Below are 22,672 nucleotides of genomic sequence, written 5' to 3'. Positions count from 1 at the left end.
AGGAATTGTTGACACTGAGGAAGAAGGTGTCAGATTATAGAAGGATACAAATGAATTCATCAGATGGGCAGATCAATGGCAATATGAAATTTAACCCTGATAAATGTGAAATAATGCACTTTGGAAGAAGAAACAAGACAAGGGACTACTCAATAAATGGCAAGGCACTCAGAAGTTCAGAGGAACAAAGGGATCTTGAGGTGCTGTCCACAGAGGTATCCACAGAGCCTGACGATGGCAGGGCATGTTAATAGGGTAGTTAAGAAAGCAAATGCCTTTATGAATTGTGGTTGAGTTTATAAGAGCAGAGAAGTCATGGTAGAGCTGTACAGAACTGTGGTTAGGCCGCAGGTTCTGGTCACTATACTACAGAAAGAAAGTGACTGTGCTGGAGAGGCTGCAAAGGAGATTCATGAGGATGTTGCTTGAGATAGAGCATTTCAGCTATGAAGGGAGGCTGAATAAGCTCAAGTTATTTTCTTTAGAACAGAGAAGATTAAGGGGGGAAATTGATAGAAGTGAATAAAACAATGAGGGGCATAGATGGGGGGAATAGAAAGCAGAAGTTGAAGGGTCAAGAACAAGGGGGTATTATTTTAAAGTGAAAGATCAGAGGCTTAGAGAGGATTGAGGAAAAGCTTTTTCATCCAGAGGAAGGTGGGGGTTTGGAATGCTCTGCCTGAGAGGGCAGTTAAGGTGGGAAACCTCACAACCTTTAAAAAGGTTGGGGATAAGCACTTGAAGTGCCAACATTCAAGACCCATAGGCCTAGTATGGGGAAGTAGAACCAGTGTAGGAAGTAGTATACTTTTGGCAATACAGACTTGATGGGCTGAAGGACCTCTCTTGTACTGTATAATTCTATCATTCTATGAGTAACAAAGGTGAAAATATTACCTCAACCCACCTTCAGTGGCAATGATTATATGGTAAAAATGGTTACCGCTGCAGCAAATAAATTGCTACCATTCCACATATACTTCAAGCTATTACCTATATGTTTCAAAATTGACAAAAAGTGATTTTATAACTCATTCACAATCAGCAGGAAAACAATGAGAACAGAACATGCTGCTTTCTCACCACAGATGCTACCAGAGCTGCTGAATTTCTCCAGTAATTTCTATATTTGTTCATTCAATCTTGGAGTACAGAAGTTATGTGTGGGATTCTTATATGGCAAGAATGCAAATAAGATGGAGTAGTTGATTTTGTACTAATCAGTATGGGAAATACAGAGTTACATGTTTTACCAAAGCTTTGGAATGGGAATCATTACAGTAAAGAAGAGAGAAAAACAAACTGACCATGTTCTATCAAATATGGATTGGACTAATGGGAATTGACAGAAACAAGTCCTTGGTGATCTCCAGCTATAATGCATAACAACCATTTCTAAGTTTTCATCATCATCAGGTCACGCTTATTTTAGCTGGTGCTAAGCAATTAACTATCTGAAATACGGATATTAGTCTGTGGTGATGACACAACCAAAGCAGAAGCAGAACTTAATCAATGCCATAAGCTTCCTGATGGCAGACCTGAAGTACTCATGTTGGGAACTGGTGTGTTTCCAATTGCAGTGTAAATTAGAGGGTCGGAAGCAATCAAATGAAGCCTGACCAATCCACCATCACCCAACCTCAGATGAAGGTCTTTCCGGTCTATAAAAGAACCACCTGTGCAAGTATTCAGGGAATATTAGTAAAACCTCCAAACAAGTAGAAGCATGAACAAATGTAAGGAAGTCTATTTTATTTGGGCATCAACCTGGATTCCCCATTGTACCAATCTTGCTCTAAATCCCATCACTCCCCTATCCTATATTGGATTGATCTCCTGGGTCCCCATTGCTCTGGCTCAGTAACAACGTCTGATATATAAGCACAGTATGTGTATCCAAATATTTTGTAATTATGGTAAAACAAAATAAGTCAAATTACTTGTTTTGAAGTCTGCCTTATAGTAAGCTGTGGTGGTTTAATTGTTAGAAATTGAAAGGGTCGATATTGTTTTATTATGAGAAAGGTGAAAAGTATTTACACTTGGAAGTAATGGCAGAAGTCTGCGTGCTGACAATGGATAGATTATGAGTTTGCAAAGTCCCAGAGAGAAAAAAAGTTGAGAATATCAGGTTATAACATTGTGCTTTAAATTGCTTCTAAGATCAAACAGAGTATGGGTCTCAAGAAGAGCCAATTAGCATTTCTGTCTTGATGCAAGGCCAATGTAATTCAGGTTGCTCCAGTGATGGATTTTGAGTGCGGAATAGACAGCTGATATGAGGTTACAGGTTTACCTAAAAGATGAGTGAATATCATAGCCAGTGTCCACAAAAGAAAAAGCAGCCATTAGAGGCAAGACACAGCCATTCACCAGGAGCCCAGATTAGAAAGACCAAACTTACACAAAGTTAAAATTTGGCTGAAAGCTCTGTTGAGCTGAGAAAAGTGACAGACAAGTGTCCAGGAAAACCCATATTTAAAATGCCAATTTTCCAAAAATTTCTAGTTTGGAAAAGGAAAAGGTAGGAAGTAAACCTTGAGGGCTGACAATCATTCTGGATTGCTTCTGGGACTTAGAATCTTAGAATCCCTACAATGTGGAAACAGGCCCTTTAGCCCAACAAGTCCTCACTGACCCTCTGAAGAGTATCCCACCCAAACTCAATCCCCATCACTCCACATTTACCCCTGATTAATGCACCTAACCTACACATCCCTGAACACTATGGGCAATTTAGCATGACCAATTCACCTAACCTGCATACGTTTGGACTGTGGGAGCAAACCAGAGCACCCAGAGGAAACCCACACAGACATGGGGAAAATGTACAAACTCCACACAGCCAATCACCCGAGGCTGGAATCAAACCCAGGTTGCTGGCGCTGTGAGGCAGCAATGCTAAACACTGAGCCACACATGTCGAACATTGAATAAAAATGTAAAGGAGAGAGTAAAGTCATTCTGAGATGTCTGTTTTCAGTTGTGTTTCAATAAATATCAACAGAGATCATAACATTGCAAGATATGAGTGATACCACAATTTAGTGATGCCTCCTCCAAGTCCCTACTCTGGACCATCCATGAATGGTGGGAGGTGCTCTTCCTGAGTGATGGTAAAAGGAGACACTCCCACCAGATCAACGAAATCTGGATAGAGATAAGAACAGAAGTGAGCACTATGAGGTACATAATTGTTCCTGGGTCCAATGTTTTGAATCAGCCAATAATGTCCTCCAATCCTTTAGAATAAGTGGTATTGCAGCAACCAGGTTACCACAAGAGCATCAAACAATGTATCTGTGTGAGTGGAGACCGAGGCTAAGAGGAGAAATGCATGCACAGCTTCAGCACCACATGGCACTCGAGACCAAAGCATGTGATGGTGTGGTTGGCTGAGCAAGTGTTATAAGTGAAATGAGATTCTGATTGGGTACCCCTTACAATGTTAGGTCAGTATGCCATGGGGATGCAAGTAGATAAAGGAGTTAGGTATCTGGTGAGATGTCACTAATTCTCCACTTTGTTCTGTAGGAAACATTGTCAGATAATGTCAAGGAGAAGGTCAAGATGGATGGATATGCTAAGGAGGAAACTCTGGAGTTGACCAAGAAGCAGGGCTACTGTGCAGACAGCAAAGCCAAGAGTGGCCAGGCACCAGAGTGAAAATGCTCCAACTTGGTTTCGAGACAAAAGCATACAGGAAACACAAGTGCCACTGTGATGTGCAAACAAAATATAGTGAACTTTAATGGTTTTATGTGTTCTCACGTGTAGTCACAATCCAGAACCAAGGTCAAGGCCACTCACTGTTAACAAAGAATCCACCTTTGGAGGGACAAGGCAAGATCCAGAGAATGCACCATCACCAACCTCTGCCACTACCACCTCCAATGTAGTGACAGTCATGTCTGTTACATATTCAACATTTGCAGCCAGCCTGCATCAGAGAGTGGACTGCAGGCACCAAGTGTGTGTGTGTGTGTGTGTGTGTGTGTGTGTGTGTTTGTGTGTGTGTGCTTGTGTGTTTGTGTGTGTGTGTGTGTGTGTGTTTGTGTGTATGCACGTGTGTGTGTGTGTGTGAACACATTAAACTCACTGTGTGTGGCAGGCTTCAGTACTCTCCTTCTGAAATTGCTACGATCATAGAAATTAATTTTCAACCAACTTAATCCACTCAACATGAAATCAAGAAACATACAAATGAACTATATGCAGCAAAGGCTATGGGAATCAACAACATCCCAGCTGTATTGAATCATAGAATGATTCCAACACAATAGGAGGTTATTGAGTCCACTTGGTCCACATTAGTTGTCTGAAGGGGCAGAGTGCTGAATTCCAGACCCCAGGTCTTTCCTAGTAGCTCTGCATCTTTTCTCTGTTTAGGCTGTTATCCTTTGAAAATGACTTTGTAAAAATCACAAATGACTCTGTCTCCAATACACTTTCAGGCCATTAGTTCCAGGTCCTAACCTCTTGCCTTCTCATTCTTTACCTTGTCTGAATCTTGCTGAATTATTCAAGAATGCTGAACGTCTGTGCTCCAGAACAAGCTCCATTTGTGGCCAAGTTATTCCAGTACAACTACAATCTTGGCTTTTAGCGAACAATGTGGATCCTGATAACATCCTAACATCGTGATAACAGAGAAGCTACAAATTTAATCTGTGCAATTACAATTCCATTAACCTATTCTTAACCATTAGCAAAGTGATGAAAGGGAACATTAATGGTGGTACCACAAGTAGCAGATACAGGTAATCGCCAATAAATTGTTCATCAACATTCAGTTTCAGTTCTACCAGGAAAACTCAGCTCCAGACCTATCACAACCTTAGTCCAAACATAAACAAATGAGCTGGATTCTACAGGTGACACAAGGTTACTGTCCTTGGTATTAAGGCAGTATTTAAACAAGTGTGGAATCAAGGCATCCCAATAAAATGGGAATCAAGAGGAAAATGGTCAGAGTGTTCCTAGGGCAATGACAAATGGTTGTGGTTTTCTTAAAGTCAACCAGTGCATCCCCAGCACATTGTGTTCATCTGGTAATGTCCTGGGCCCAACTATGTTCAGCTGTGTCATCAAGAACTTTCTCTTTCATATAAATTCAGAAATGGGATATGGAAGAATGATTGAAGTATTCAGTTTCAACCTTAATTTTTTAGATAATAAATCACTACAGCAATTTGGTTAGGTTAATAAGTAACAATTAATATATGCAATACATAAGTGAAGGCAATAACCATCTCCAACAAGAGGGAATGTTGCACTTTCTTCTTGATGTTCATCAAAATTAGCATTGAATTTTCTATCTCTAATATCCTGGGGGGTCACTATTGACCAAAAACATAACTGGACCAAAAGGTTTAATTCTGCTCCTATATCTTATATCTAATGGACCAGTCATATAAATACTGTGGCAACAAGTGCATGGTAGAAGATAGCTATTCCAGGGTGAGTAATTCACCTCTTGGTTCCCAAACCCTTGACACCAAACACAAGCAACAGATTTGGAAGGTCAGAGAATACTTTCCATTTGCCTGGACGATTGTAGCTCCAAAAATGCTCTGAAAGCTCAATGCCACCCAAGACAAAGCACCACACTTGATTAGCACCCATCCATCATTGTAAACATTCACTTTCTCACTGCTGCTGTGACATAGCTTCAATATGTACAAACTATTTTTCAAAATTGCTTCTCAAACCTTTAGCCTCTGCTTCTAGAGAGACATGTCAGCAGGTGTATGGGATCATGACCATTTTCAAGTTCCCCTATAAGTCACAATAATGTCCTGACCTGGAAATATTCCACCATTCCTTCATTGTTGCTGAGTTAAAATCGTGTAACATGCTATCAAACAGCATTGAATATCTTCACCACATGGACTATAGTAGTTTAAGGTCATAACTTATCAATACCTTCTCAACACCCTGTGAGAGTGGGCAAGAAGTGCTGACCTTGCCAATGATAGCTGTGTCCTTTGAATTTTTTTAGAATGGATTATCAGCCTTGGAGTTTTTTTTTAATGTTTGTTCTAGATTGATGATATTCTTTCACTAGATCCTTTTCTTCCCCAAACCATTGATCTTAGCTTGGGCTATAATTATTCATTCTTCCCTCTCTCTTTTCAAATTCTCCTCACTCTCCTCGACCACTCTTTATTGGGTCTCCATATCGAGGCACCCAATATGCATTATGTACAGAACCAATGAATCATTTAATAACAATTACAAATCTTGGAGCTCAGCCAAGCATTCATAATGAGCTCATTTGGAGAAACAGATGTCTGGCCATCTGTCTCTGCTGATACAGTTCCCAAATGGCTTCTATGAATGGTTGATTGAGCTCCAACATTCACAACTGGATTAACTCAGTAGGGCATCTGTGTTGACAGGAGGAGGTGAATGTTTGTTTTGATTAAATGACATATTATGAGCTTATACAGAGTTCTGCTTTCTTTGATCTTTTTCTTTCAATGTCTCTGTTTTTCGGGACAAAATTTAAAAGGGTGAAGTGTAGGAACGTGTCTGTTATTAATACAATGAGTAGCTCTGTCTGATTGACACTTCTATGGAATTGTAAGAATGGCAGCTTCTTTTTAAAAACATATTTTGGAAGAGGTGTTTCTTTTCCTTGGCAGTTCAAGACACACTGTTGTTATTATATGATACATTTTGATAGGTGGATAAGCGCATTGAAAATGGATCAAACTTTTGATCTCTTAGACAGACAATTATTTTGAAGGAGTCAAAAATTTGCTTCCTGACTCATAAGAACTCACATGAATGAGCAGAGGGTGAAAATTGCAAGATTAGCAGCAGAAATGGCAGATGATAATGAATTGGTTCATACATCAAACTTTGCCTTTGACATCAATTTCAATCCGTGAGGGATTGAAATTGAGGAAAAGAGAAATCTTCAGGTGTAAGGGAAAAGGAGATTTCATTGAAGATCATAAAGATAGTTTACCACAGGGTAAAAAGGAAACCCATGAAGTAAAAAGAGAAGTGAAAAAACTTTGATGTTTTCACTGTAATAAAATAGGCCACGTAAAGTCACAGTGTTGGTGGTTTAGAAAAAGCACTGGGAAGATGGATGTGGGAAAACAGGCTAAGCCAGTGAGTTTTGTTGAAGAAGTAAAGAAAAGCACAGAGGAAGCTTAAAAGCTGCAAAAAAACCTATAATCTGATCAGGGTTAGTTGAGAACAAAGTGTCAGATTTCTTTAAATAATTTACTTGCATGGGAAGGGTTTCCTTATGTACGCCAGGAGGAGTAGATAAAGAAACTAAGATTTTAAGAGATATTGGAGCAATTCAATCTTTGACAGTGAGAGATGAGGAGACATGTAATTCAGAAGGAGTAATGCCAAAAAAGTGGTAATATGTGGAATTGATAGTGAGAAGAGCACCATTCCATTATATAAAGTGAGGCGAGAAAGTCTGGTGAAAAGTGGTGAAGTGGTGATAGGAGTAATAGAGCAATTCTCAGTTCCAGAAATGCAGTTTATCCTCTGTAATGATATAGCTAGATCAGAGGTGGGAGTGCTGATTACCATGGTTGAAAAGCCAGTGGAAAATCACGCAACTGAGGTGTTGCAGCAAGTATATCCTGGGATTTTTCCTGACTGTGTGGTAACAAAATCTCAAAGCTGCAGGTGCAAGATGGAGGAGAACCCAACGAGTAAAGATAAGGTAGTTGAAGTTCAATTATCAGAGACTATGCTTGATAAAATGGTTGAGGAAAAACACGAACAGATGGAGGACAAAGTAGATATTTTTAGTCCACAGAAATTAGCTGTATTACTACAGAAGAATGAAAAACTAAAGCAGCTGCATCATACACAGAATAATCTAAATGTATCTCAGTGTGTTACTATCTTAAAATTACATTGTAATGAGGAAATGGAACCCATCACAGATTCAGGCAGATGAAAAATGGGCATACGTTCATCAAGTTGTACTGCTGGTGGTGTATAAAAAGGAGGTGTTGCAGGCAGCACATGAGTTATCAAGAGGAGGTCATTTGGGAGTAAGGGATTAGCCATGGGAAATACAGAGTTACAAGTATAGAATAGGGGGTAGGTCTGGGTGGGATGCTCTTTGGAGGATTGATGTGGACTCAATGGGCAGAATGGTCTACTTGCACACTATAGGATTCTGTGTTCTATGAATGGACTGTACCAGTTAAAAGTCATGCCATTTGGAATGTATGCGCCAGCCACATTTCAAAGACTAATCAATAAAGTCATTTTGGCGTTATACAGTTGTGTGGTATACATCAACAATCCAGTGACTTTTTTTTGTCACATATGGAAGAAATATTTGGAGTATCTGTTGGAATTGTTGATTGACTTCGGGAGGCGGGTTTAGTGATAAACCTGGCTCAGAGTGAGTTCATAAAAGCCCAAATCATGGGACTTTCCATGGACATGGACAGATGGCCCCATGGGATGTCAAAAAAAATGTTATTGGGAAGTTTCCCATACCATCCACAAAGTGGGAATCCCTGGGACTGAGTGATTTTATCAGACGTTTGTGCTAAATTTTAGCAGTGTGGTTGCTCCACTGACTTACTTTTTGCGGAAGTGCAGAAAATTTCAGTAGATAGAGGAATGTCAGAAGGCATTTGACAGCCTGAAAGCTGTGTTGACCAGTGCCCCAGCGAAAGCCACACCTAATTACACAAAACCATTCAAAGTGGCTATCGATGTAGATATCAGTGCTGTACTCTTGCAAGAAGATGATGAGATGATAGAAAGACCTATTGGATATTTTTCCAGAAAATTAACAAATCATCAACAGAAATGTTCACAGTTGAAAAGCAGACCTTGAGTTTGGTGTTGGCGGTGCAACATTTCAACATAAAATTGCCAGTAATGTGTTTAAGACAATTGTATGTACTGATCATAACCCCTTAGCGTTTTGTAAAAATTATGGATAAAAATTCTGCATGCATTGAGTCAATGTATTGTAGTGTACTCATACTGTAAGATTAAAGGTTTTTAAAAATGAAGCCATCTTTGTACATTGATGGCTACTTTTTTTTAAGAGGGGAGGTGTGATGGTACTTTGGCTTTAAGAGGTACATTTGATCCTGGCGTTTTTTTGAAGGAATGTTGCAACAGAGGTATTGATTAGTTGGCTCCAAAACCAAAAAAACACAGCTTGTGAGGCCTTCGAGTTTTTTTTTTAAGTTAGAACAATAGAAGCAGCCTGAATGGGTGGGGTCAAGCTCCCGCAGTAGCATGAATTTTTTTTTCATTTTCGCCTAAGGTAGCAGTTGCTGGGATCTTGAGGCTGGATGTGAAGCTTTTATTCCTCTCTCTGTTAAAGTTAAAACTGAGGTTCTTTTCCTGCTGCTAGAATTACATGTGAGACAATCTATTTTTCTGAATTTTCCTTTTCCAGGGTGTGTTTATGGAATGATACCATATTGGAATAGTTCATTAGCAGTAGTTAATATATCTATTGTTTTGTGAAGCATTTTGATAGAGTTACAATTAAGCCAATTCTTTTATTTTTAATTTGTCTGTACTTTAACTCTAGTGTAAAAATAAAGTGTTTTGCTTAATATTGAGTAGTTTGACCTATCAAATTGCATCTGGAACACAATATCTTACACTTATCTTTAAAATAGAAAAAAAGTTAGGGTCTAGATTATCTGCTTCATATATTTTGAGGAGGTTTGGTCTGGCCCATAACAAGTAAGATTGCCTAAGGCTGGTCTTCAGTTAAGTCCATATATAACCTGCCTCATCAACAAATCAGTACTTTTTTGTTGTATGCACAAAATTTCAAAATATTAAACTGTCTCCTGGAAAAACTGATTTCACAACCAAAGGTGATTTTTATCACTTCATCATTGTGTTGCATTTCAAAAATTAGTAATGCCCTCATTGGCCTTGCGCCTTACTTGATGAACATGGTGCTACTTCAAGTGGTGTTTACAGACCTTGACACCTTTCATGATAGTTAAAGAACAATTATCCGGCAGATTTTGTTTCATCATGGAGGAATTAACATAGTGCCATCTGCTGGAAGCTAATCTGCAGTCAATACCAATCACATTAATTGCACTGTGAGATAGCATGGAGGATACCACTGCCTCAACTTGTATTTCACAAGGATTTTATAAACTTCTCCAAAGATATATGTAATATATACGGTCACAGCAGTACAGATGAAATCAGTAGATCACTGAACATTTAGGCTGAAACTTAACAGAAATCATTTTTTGTCAATTCAATTAGGTTTCTTGGAGGGTTTCTCTCTGGCTGAACAAATTTTCTCACACTATATCCCAAACATGCCTCACTAACTCAGTACCATGGCCCTCTCATCTGGTGCTTGCTGAATTCACCCACTCACTGCAGGCGGACGTATTTGCCATTGCCAGGCTATCCCTGGATCTCGAGTGCTGGCACTATATTTAAAAGGCCGCTGTGTACCTAGTGAAACAATTACAGTCTGGAGCTGCCCTGTACAATTGGGGATATTTGCCCAGACATTGCAGACAAGGAGAAATTGGCATCCTTCTCTGCAAAGAGGGTCCTAAACGTCCTGTTGGATAGGGTGGTGCAGAGGAGGGATATCTTCTTCTCCAAAAACTGACAGAGGAGCATCAATCTAGTCTATGATCTGGAGAAATGCCAGCACTGTCAAATGAAGGCCAATGACCAACACCACTCTACCAGGGAAAATACCAACCATCTTCTGTTTGCTACCTCATACACTCTCAACTTCTGCCACTGCACTTACCTGTACCAAGGCTCATGCTCTACTACTTTCACTAGTGCCTGCAACATCTTCACTCATTCATTCTCACCTACTGCTCAGTCCCCATGCTATTAACCCTCCATAGCCTCTGTCACTGCCAACTCTCTCACTTGGAACAATTGCCAAGATTTTCAACATAATGACTAAGCCTTCAGAGAATTCCAAAGATTCACTCCCCTTTGAGTGAAGAAATCCTCCTCATCTCAGTCCTACATAACTTGCTCTTTATTCCACAACTATGTTCCCTGCTTTTAATCAACCAGCTAGGGGAAACATCCTTTTAGTATTAATGAGATCACCTCTCATTCTTCTAACCTTGAGAGAATACAGGCTCATGTCCTCAAATCTTTCCTAATAGGACAGCCCTACCATCCCAGGAATTAGTCCAGTGAACTTTTGCTGCACTCCCTTTGTAGTAAATGTATCTATCCTCAGGTAAGATGACCAAATTTGCACCCAGTATTCTAACTGCTCCATTCCCTCAGTGCGGGGCCATGGTCATGCAGCCACTCAAATGTTCACCACATGCCAAGTGATGTGCTGATGCCATTCTGAGAATTGACTTCCAGTTTTGGATACCACTGCCATACACGGACCTCAGAGGAGAAAGTGAGGACTCCTCTGGAAATCAGTATCGAAAAGTGTGGTGCTGGAAAAGCATAGCAGGTCAGGCAGCATCCGAGGAGCAGGGGAATTGACATTTCAGGCATAAGCCCTTCATCGGGAATGTTGTCTGACCTCGGAGTCAGACCTCGGAGTTCTGCGCATCAGAAAAAATAATCAGGAGGGAGAATTATCCAGGTTTGTTCTCTCACCAATGTTTTATACAATTAAGTCAAGACATACTTATTCATGTACTCAAATCACCTTGCAATAAACCATCTGCCTTCCCAATTGTTTGTTGCATCTGCATGTGAGCTTTCAGGGGCTAATGTACACTTTTAGAAACTTCCCAATATTACACCATTTAAGAAATACTCCGCATTTGCATTCCTCCCAACAACTTGGACAACTTCACATTTATCTGCATTATATTCTCTCTGCCATGTTCTTGCCCATTCACTCAGCCTGTCCAAGCTGCTTTAAAGCCATAAGACGATAAGAAATATGTTCAGGAGGAGGCCATTTGGCCCTGAAAGCCTGCTCTCTAATCCAATAGGATCACGGTTGGTCTGATATTCTTCACGTCTAATTTCCTGTCCTTTGCCCATAACACTTGATTCTCCTACTAATCTATCCACCTCAGCCTTAAATATACACAAGGACTCTGCCCCCACAGCTCTCTGTGGCAAGGAGTTCCAGAAATTCACCACCCTCTAAGAAAAGAATTTCCTCCTCATATCAGTCTTAAATTGGCACCCTTTATTCTGAGATAATGTCATTTGGTTCTGGTCTCTCCTATGAGGGAAAACATCCTCTCAGCATTTACTTTGTCAAGCACTTAAGAATTTTAGATGTTTCAGTTCAATCATCTCTCATTCCTCTAAATTCTAGTGAGTCGAGCCCAACCTGCTTAAACTTTGCTCATAATATGATCCCTCCAAACTGGGGATTATACAAGTGGCTCTATCAGACTTTTTGCTTAATCCTTACAACATATATTCCCATCTGGTTCTGTATCATTTGCAAACTTGGAAATATTATAATTGATCCCCACATTCAATTCATTAATATAGATTGTCAACAGCTGGGCCCAAGCAACGATCTTAGTGGTAACCCATTGGATACAGTCTGCCATCCTGGCAATGGTGCAATTATTCCAGCTCCATGCTTAACTTCTGTTAACCAATTCACAATCCATGCCAGTACCTCAACCTTGACATCATGTACTGTAATTTTGTTTGATTAACTCCTGTGTGACAACTTATTGAGAGCCTTCTGAAAATCCAAATAAAACACATCTACTTGTTTCCCCTTATCCATTCTGCTTGTGCATCCTCTAAAGTCTCTAACAGTTTTATCAAACACACTTTATCTCAGCTTAATCACATCATTACTTTCTGAGTGCCCAGTTATCACATTCTTTATAAACTGATTCAAATATTTCCCTGACTACAGACGTCAGACTAACAGGTCTGTAGTTCCCCGTTTTCTCCTTCCCTCCTTTCTTAAAAAAATGGGGGTTATATGAGCAACCTTCTGATCTGCAGGCACTGTTCCAGTATCTATAGAATTTTGAAACATGATCATCATTACCTCAATAGCCACCAGTTTCAAAACTCTGGAATGCAGATCATTGGATCCCATGGATTTATTAACTTTCAGTCTCATTAATTTCTCCAATATTATTTTTCTCACTAATACCAATTTCTTTTAATGTTTCATTCTAATTAGTCCCTTAGAATTCCATTTTTGTTTGCAATTTCTTGTATTTTCCTTCATGAAATCTAATACAAAGCAATTATTTAGCTTCTCTACAAATTCCATATTTCTTCATATACTTAATATATTTCCTATCTTTGCCTGAAATTGACACACATTTGGTATTGGCAATCACTCTCTTTTTAAATACTTATAGAAGCGTTTGAGGCCCATATTCATGTTTCTGACAAGCTTGCATTCATGTTACCTTTATTCATCAACTTTTGGTCCTCTTTTCTTGCATTCTAAAGTATTGCATATCTCAGGCTTTTTACTTTATTTGAATAGTTCATAAGGCACCTTCCTTGACCTATATAAGATATCTTTGTTAGCCATGGTCAGGGACTTTTCATGTTTTTTTGTGATTTAAAGGAATGTATGACTATTCTAAATAATACACTATTTCATTAAATAAAAGTCATTACATATCTATACCTTTTAATAACTTCTAATGTAGTTTCCCCTTCCACCACAGCCAACTTGCCTCAAGCAGAGTCATACAGATGTACAGCATGAAAACTTCGGTCTAACACATCTATGCCACCCAGATGTCCTAAATTAATTTGCCAGCATTTGGCCCATATCCCTCTAAATCCTTGCTATTCATATACCCATCCAGTTGCCTTTTAAAGGTTGTAATGGCACCAGCCTCCATTCCATACATGCACCACCCTCTGCATGACTCTTAAGTTCCTTTTAATTCTTTACCCTCTCATTTTAAACCTATGCCCTCTAGTTTTGGACTCCTCCACCCCAGGTAAAAGACCTTGATATTTACTCTATCCATGCCCCTCATGATTTTATCAACCTCTATAAGGTCACCTCAGCCTCTGACACACCAGGGAAAATAGCTCTAGCCCATTCAGCTGCTCCCTATAGTTCAAACCCTCCAACCCTGGCAACATCCTTGGCAATCTTTTCGGAACCCTTTCAAGTTGCACAACATCGTTCCTATAGCAGGGAGACCAGAATACTATGTGCATACAGTATTCCAAAAGTGGCCTAACCAAGGTCCTGTGCAGCCTCAACATGCCCTCCTAACCCCTACTTCCTTTGTTTAGATTTTAAGACCCTAGTTTCAGGTAGAACTAAATCATTTTCAAATTGAGTGGAAAAGTTATCATAATATAGTATGTTTGCTTAAAATTTCTTTTAAAACATGGTTATTAATTAACCCTTTCTCATTGTATGACAATAGGTAATAGATATTTTGCTCCCTTATGGCTCCAAAAGAAAATTCATACACATTCCATACATTCATCCTCCACATCATTGACGCTTAGTAGATTTACCGAGTCTACATGCATTTTTAAGTCACTTATGGTTGTTGGATTAACCTTGTTACATGTATCACTAATGTTCTGATTTCTGTCATGTCCTACATTACCTATACTGTTTGGTTACCATTGCTACTTCTTAGTTTCACACTAACAGATTCTATATCTTGTCGTTCCAGTTCAAAATTAACTCTCAATGTACTGATCTCATCCCTTATTATCAGCTCTACTTAACCTCTCGTTTGTCTGTCATTCCTATATGTTAAATATTCCAGAATGCTCAGTTCCTAACTTTGATCATCCTGCAGCCATGTCTCCATAATGACAATGAGATCATAACTGTTTATTTAAATCTATGCCATCAACTCTAAGGATGGCACGATGGCTCGGTGGTTGGCATTGCTACCTCATAGCGCCAAGGTACCTTGGTTCAATTCCAGCCTTGGGTGACTGTCTGTATGGAGTTTGCAAAGTCTCCCAGCACCTGCGTGGGTTTGCTCCCACAATCCAAAAATGTGCATGTCAGATGAATTAGCCATGCTAAATTGCCCAGAGTGTTTGGAGATGTTAGGTGCATTTGTCAGGGGTAAATATAGAATAATGGAGTAGGGGAATGGGTCTGGGTGGGTTACTCTTCAAAGCATCACTGTGGACTTGTTGGGCGAAAGGTTTGTTTCCACACTGTTAGGGTTCTATTCTATAAAGTTCATGTACCTTGTGATTGTTGTGTGCATTCACGTGGAGTACCGCTAGCTCAGCCTTTTAACATTACTTTGTCTTTTGACCCAATTTCATGTTGGCATTTGTTTCTGCTGTCTTCCAATTTCATTTACTACTTTTCTGCTTCTCATTGTCAGCTTTGTTTTTCTCCAATTTGAATTCGCTTTCAGATTCCCATCCACCAGCGTATTAGTTTAAATCCTACCAACAGCACTTGGAAATCACTCTTAGTATGTTAGCCCCAAACCTGCCTTTTTCAAATCTTACCTTCCCTGATCTAATTTCACTACACCAGAAATTTAAAGCCTTCCTTCCTGGACCATTTCTGTCACCATGTGATCATCTGTTCAATTTATGATTTCTATATTCACTGGTATGAGGTACTGGGAGTAATCTTGAGATTACTGCCTTAGAAGTTTTACTTTTCAAGCTCTATCCTAGCTCCCTAAACTCTGCTTCAAACTCTTATCCTTTCATACCACCTATCACAATGGTACCAATGTGGAGAAAGTGGGGACTGCTGATGCTGGAGATCAGAGTCAAGAGTGTGGTGCTGGAAAAGGCCCAAAACATTGATTCCCCATTCCTCGGATGCTGCTTGACCTGCTGTGCTTTATCAGCACCACAGTCTAGACGATGTGGACCATAACCTCTGGCTGTTCTTCCTCCTCCATAATAGTGTCCTGCATCTGTTAGAGACATCCTTGACACAATATTAAGTGTTGCAATTATATTTTCTGATTCAGTATGTGGATGTACCTACTAGACAAGGTGCAAAACTTGATGTATACTTGGGAAGTAAGGCAGGGCAGGTGACAGAGGTGCCAGTAAAGGAACACTTTAGAGCCAGCGATCATAATTCAATGTTTTTAAAATAGTGATGGAAAAGGGTAGACCAGATGTAAAAGTTAAAGTTCTAAATTGAAGGAAGGCCAATTTTGACAGTATTAGGCAAGAACTTTCAAAAGGTGATTGGAGTCAGATGTTTGCAGGTAAAGGGCCAGCTGAAAAATAGGAAGCCTTCAAAAATGAGATAACAATAGTCCAGAGACAGTGTATTCCTGGTAGGGTGAAAGGAAAGGCTGGTAGGTGTATGGAATGCTGGATGACTAAAAACAATTGAGGTTTTGGTCAAGAAAAAGAAGGAAGCATATGTCAGGTACAGACAGCAGAGATCAAGTGAATTCTTAGAAGAGTATAAAGACAGTAGGAGTATACTTAGGAGGGAAATCAGGATGGCAAAAAGGGGACATGAGAGAGCTTTGGCAATTAGATTTAAGGAAAATCCAAAGTGATTTTACAAGTATATTAGGGTAACTAGGGAAGAGATCAACAAGGCTATCTATGTGTGGAATTGCAGGAGATGGGGAGATTCAAAAAGAACATTTTGCATTAGTGTTTACTGTGGAGAACGATATAGAAGATATAGAAGGTAGGGAAATAAATAACGACATTTTGAAATATTTCCATATTACATAGGAGGAGGTGTTTGATGTCTTAAAATGCATAACAGTGGATAAATCCCTGGGACCTGATCAGGTGTACCCTAGAACTCTGTGGGAAGCTAGGGAAGAGATTGCTGGGCCCCTTGCTCAAATATTTGTATCATTGATAATCACAGGTGAGATGCTGGAAGACTAGAAGTTGGCTAACTTGTGCCACTATTTACAAAAGGTGGTAAGGAAAAGCCAGAGAATTATAGACCGGTGAGCCTGGATCAGTGATGGGCAGGTTGTTGGAGGGAATCCTGAGGGTCAGGATTTACATGTATTTGGAAAGGCAAGGACTGATTAAGGATAGTCAACATGGCTTTGTGCATGGGAATTGTGTCTCACTAACTTAAATGAAGAAGTAATGAAGAAGATTAATGAGGGCAAAGCAATGCATGTAATCTACATGGACTTCAGTAATGCTTTTGAGAAGGTTCCTCATGATAGACTGGTTAGCAAGGTTAGATCTCATGGAATACAGGAAGAACTAGCCATTTGGATACAGAACTGGCTCCAAGCTAGAAAACACAGGGTCATGGTGGAGGATTGCCTTTCAGACTGGAGGCATGTGACCAGTGGTGTGCTACAAGAATTGGTGCTGGATCCACTGCTTTTCCTCATTTATATAAATGCTTTGGATGTGAACACAAGCGATATAGTTAGTAACTTTGCAGATGACATAAAAATTGGAGGTGTAATGGACAGCGAAGAAAGTTACCTCAAAGCACAATGGGAGTTTGATCAGATGGGCCAATGGGCCCTGGAGTGGGATATGGAATTTAATTTAGATAAATATGAGGTACTGCATTTTGGAAAGGCAAATCAGGGTAGAACTTATACACTTAATGGTAAGGTTCTGGGGAGGTGTTGCTGAACAAAGAGACCTTGGAGTGTCGGGTAGATAGAAGAACACGTTTGGTATGCTTTCCTTTATTGGTCAGTGCATTGAGCATAGGATTTGAGAGGTCATTTTGCGGCTGTATAGGACATTGGTTACTCCACTTTTGGAACATTATGTGTGATTCTGGTCTCCCATGCTACAGGAAGAATGCTGTGAAACTTGAAAGGGTTCAGAAAAGATGTACAAGTATGTTGCCGGGTTTGTGCTATAGGGAGAGGTTGATTACGCTGGGATTATTTTCCCTGGTGTGTTGGAGGCTGAGGGGTGACCTTATAGAGTTTATAAAATCATGAGGTGCATGGATAGGGTAAATAGACAAGTCTTTTCCTTGAGCTGGAGTAGTCCACAAACTCAAGCACATAGGTTTAAGGTGAGAGGGGGAAAAGATTTAAAAGGGACCGGGAGACAATTTTTTCACATAGAAGATGATGCATGTATGGAATGAGCTGCCAGAGGAAGTGGTGGAGGCTGGTACAATTGCAACATTTAAAGGGCATTTGGATGGGTACATGAATAGGAGGAATTTAGAGCAATATGGACCAAATGCTAGCAAATGGGACGAGATTAACTTCGGATATCCGGTCAGCATGGATGAGTTGGAATGCAAGGTCTGTTTTCATGCTGTACAACTCTCTGTCTGTATGAATAGAGAGGCAACACATCATCCTGGAGTCTTATTTATTTTTCATTCTACCTAAATGAATACAATACAACTGCACAAAATGGCAAAACCAACAATTTTAGGGATTTTGAAGTATAAAGTAAAATAAAACTATACTGTGGATATGAGGAAGAAATACAAAAAAATGATTGTGTCAAATGACTAAGTCAGAACTTCTCTTTGGTAATTTGGAATGCCTCCTCTATAATATACTTAGGTGCTAGATCTTTTGTGCTCCTTTCAATGTAATATTATTTTCTTGCAGTCACAGCATGAAGGCTTCCTTTTAAAAAACTTGACACATTAATTTCTATTATTTTAGGTGTTCCATACAGAGAATAATACAAAACTAAGCACACATTCTTATTTATTCCAAGTATAGTTTAATGTGTTTGGTTTGGGTAATTTAAACAATGAGTTCACAGGAAAATCAGTGAGACACAGAGCAAGAAATGTTGCTACTGATGGTAATGGACAGGCTGGTAATGGAGGAAGAAACTGCTGATGGTCCAACCAACTTATATCTCTGCCAAGCTGATAACCATAAGGATCTTAAGCTCCCAAAATCTACATTTAACGGAAGTTTTTGGAACACTGCAACAATCAACTATTCCAACGAATAAGGTGCAGACAGCAATACGGTTGAAAGTGCTAATTGCCAGAGTTCAGCTTTGCATAGCTGTATCCTCAATGTTAGTACACCATGAAGCATATGGCAATTAGAAGGACATATGCAACAGAATCGATCAGCACTGTCAGCCTGCACCCACCCTCACCATTCCAGATGATACAGGGTTTCGAGCAAATTACTTTAGCTACTGCTGCACTAGTCAGTGTTGATTGTGAAGGAATTCTCAGTGGCAAGGGCACTGTCCCCCCTCCCATGATATTAAAATATCTGGACTCATGTATCAACTCATCCAAGGCATGAGGAGTACTAAGTGCGGATAGGTCTCTCATGCAGTTGCAGAGGTAGGTTATAATGGGCACGACATGCCAATGGCCCATTTTTGAGCTGTAACAATGCTGTGATTCTGAGATTATCTCAAGGTTTTCAACTCAAAATTTCAGAGCTGTCTCAATTTTAAGATTTTCTGAATTCACTGTTCTAATTTTTTTAAATTATAAATTATAAGCTTCAATTTGCATTGGTTATAATTTATCATTCGTCACTCACAGGTTTTGTGTTGACTGATTTACCTCCATAGGCAAATAGTAGTAGGTAGAAGAGGGCATTCTGACAGTAACAGAACCAAACACATCTGCTGATAATAATTTTAACCTCTGAAACTGAGCAGTTCAGAATCTTTCAATTCTCAAACCTCTGCCGGTAATGTGGAGTTGAAGGCGGAACTGATTATTTGCCAGTCAAAGGAACTGAAGCTGCTCCAAGCCATTTCAAATGGGCAATAACATTCAATTTTAAATTGTAGTATCATTACTATCATTCGTTTTGTTGCACTGGGAAAAAAAATTAAAATGAGGCAAGTATCTTATCCCTGGCCTCGCTCAAATGACCTCGGCGAAATGTATGTCTCGACGGACATCAAGTTTCAGTTTTGATTGTGATGGTTTCTGTGGTCAAAAAGCCTGGCCCAACATTTATTGGCCGTGCCAAGAATTGTATATCGTAGCAACAAAGTGTTGCCACACGCCAGCCTGACTCATTTTCATACCAAAAATCCAGGGGAGAGAGAAATACAACTTCTTTATGATATATGTTTAATTATTTAATTGCAACAAGCGGTATAAGAAAAACCCTAATGCGGACACTCCATTTTTATTTTATCTAATACAATCTTTATACGACTGACCTTGATTTCAACGTAAAGCTCACATGCTACTAAACGCTATTAATTAAACCTTCCGTGGTTATTAAAATGTTACCTTGTATTGAACCGAATCAACTACAAAAACTAAGTGGTTATTCTGAGTGGCCCCAGCTTGCATTCTTCTGCATTGCTCTGACCTGAGTGAAAGGTTCTGGATTGAGCTCACCTTCTGGGGGAGAGTTGGTGGGGGGGGGGGGTCTGACGTTATGCTTCTTTCCACACAAGATGTGGAGACGGGTTTTATTTTTTGCTCACCGACAGCTTGCCAGCCTCACTGGGGTGGAACTGAGTTGCTGTTTGTCATGTCCTTGGGCTTTGTTTTTTCACCGATCCCGATCCGGGCTTTGCTGCTCCAGGCCCCACCGGTCGGTTGAGGATTGTTGGACGCCGTTGCTTAGTAACCGGGAACCTTTTGTGCGGCTGGACACCACTCCTCAGGCTTGGGCTCCTACACTGGAGATTGCCTGCAGTCCCCCAGCGGCCTCTGTGTCTATCGCAACAATGTCAGTCCCTCCAGGAATCTACGCCCTCACTGTTGCACTCAAACTCACCGCAATCTCAAAAGTTTCTGTTAAATCAGCAGCAAAATCGCTGAATGTACCTAAACTTGTCCTACTTTCGGTTATTGTGCTTTTTTTTTATTCCTGAGGGATAAGTCTGAATCCGAGGTTAAATCGTAGTTATCTTTTAAATTAGCTTTGGTGTTCTCGCTTTACAGTTAATCAATCACATAGGCTGGCTGACCACACGAACGATTGGACATTTCAATGTACTTGTTGCTAATGGAAAGCTCCGGCTTGCAATAACATGACCTTGCATTTAGAAAGCGCCGTTAGTGCTCATATAAACAGTCCAAACAATTAGGAGGAGCACAATCTGACCACATTCACAACATGACAACCAATGATGGAGACGTGAGGACAAATGACTAAAAGCTTGGCAAAGAGTGTTAAGAAACATTTTGAAGGAAAAAGAGATCAGTGGAGAGTGGAAGAGGTTGACACAACTTCCTCACTAACTATTGTCAGGAAAAAACCATCTGGTTCATGAGGGAAGGACATCTGCCCAGTTTGGCCTACACGTGACTCCAAACCCTGTTAACTCTTAACTGGGCAATTAGACATGGGCAATAAATGCGGGTGCAGCCAGCGGTGCCTACATCCCATGAAAAAAAAACAATAAAAAAACTAAAAGCATAACTGACAATTGTAGAAAGGACCGGGGAATGTGGTGCCAACTGAGTGGGAAGTGCAGAAGAGGTCAGTGTAAGTGGAACTTGGTGTTCTTGGAAAGGCCTAGAAATTAGCCACATAGCTTGAATAGGAAGAGGGAAGTTTGTAAACATGACCATGAGAATGTGAAAATCGCTGACCAGGGGCCAACTGAAGTCCGTCTCTGAATGTGGCTTAGTAGAACTAGGGTTACAAAAAGCGATATTTAATTGAGCTTGAGCTCTGAAGGTGGCAATAAGGCTGCCACCAGGAGGCATTGAAACAAATAATGCTTTAGATGTCATAAGTGTAAATGAGGTGGTTGCAGAAGCAACTAAACTGGGGCAGGGGCTGACCATGAGATATTATGGATATCATTATCTTTGATAGACATGATATGGGTTAGAAACTCAGCTCAGTTTCATCTAGACTGGATATCAAGGAAGGACATCAATAACACAAGGTGCTGGAGTTATCACAGGAAATAGTAAAGCTGGGTGATCTCAGCCTAATGTGCAAATTGAACTCCTGTGTCACAATCGTGTCACCTCAGGACAGTATGTAGATGAGAAATTGGAGTGGACGAAGAACATATCCCTGGAGGGTGCCAGGAATAATAGACAGTAACAGAGAAATGTTATTGCAGAATGCTTTCTTACTAAGACTGATAGGTATGAGCAAAAGCTTGGACCATTTGGTTAGGTAGAAGAGAAGGTGGGAATAAATCACTGAATGACATTTTTTTTCACCAAGATTTATTAAAGGTGAGTGAATGATACATGTGTTGATACATGCCTGCTTATGTGCATATGTTTTAATTTATGCCATATGTTAGCTTATATTACACATACTTCTGAATTTTTATGCTTCAAATTGCATGCATTTTATAATTTCATAAATAAACTTCCATCAATCCTCAGCTCCTTTGTGGATGCATTTTTTTCACTTACAATATCACTTTCATCCATTATTCAGCGTGGGGGACTCAGTGGTTTAGTCAGTGGTACCTCACTGCGCCGGGGGAACCAGCTTCAATTCTAGCCTCAGGTAGCAGTCCGTGTGGAGTTTGCATATTCTCCCTGTGTCTGTATAAGTTTTCTCCAGGTGCTCTGGTTTCCTCCTACAGTCCAAAGATGGGTTAGGTGAACTGGCTAAATTAAATTGTCGATAATGTCCAGGGATGTGCAAGTTAGGTGGATTTGCCTTGGCAAATGCAGGGATAGGCTAGGGGTGATGGGTCTGGATGGGAAGCTCTTCAGAGGGTCAGTATAGACCTGAAAACCTGAATGCCATGCTTCCTCGCTGTAGGAATTCTATGATTAACTTTCAGAGCCATAGCTCATTTCGGGGACTACATGCAATCTGGGCTTAGATAAGCCTTTCTCAACCTCTGAAGTAAATTCTTTGCAAAATTGCATCTGATACACTTGAAT

General features: G+C 40.0%; 1 protein-coding gene across 1 annotated transcript in view; it reads right to left on the bottom strand.

The window, feature by feature from the left end:
• ttc6 (tetratricopeptide repeat domain 6) overlaps positions 1–20,432 on the bottom strand; it is a 230,399-nt gene extending 209,967 nt beyond the window's left edge. Inside the window, exon 1 of the mRNA XM_072567883.1 lies at positions 20,284–20,432. The gene's annotated coding sequence lies outside the window, so the exon portion shown is untranslated. The remainder of the gene's footprint in view (positions 1–20,283) is intronic.
• Between the last annotated feature and the right edge of the window lie 2,240 nt (positions 20,433–22,672).

The sequence above is a fragment of the Chiloscyllium punctatum genome, chromosome 4, assembly GCF_047496795.1.
Source record: "Chiloscyllium punctatum isolate Juve2018m chromosome 4, sChiPun1.3, whole genome shotgun sequence".
Classification (NCBI taxonomy): Eukaryota; Metazoa; Chordata; class Chondrichthyes; order Orectolobiformes; family Hemiscylliidae; genus Chiloscyllium; species Chiloscyllium punctatum.
Note: the sequence above shows the minus strand (reverse complement) of the source record. Positions and strands in the feature narration are given on the sequence as shown.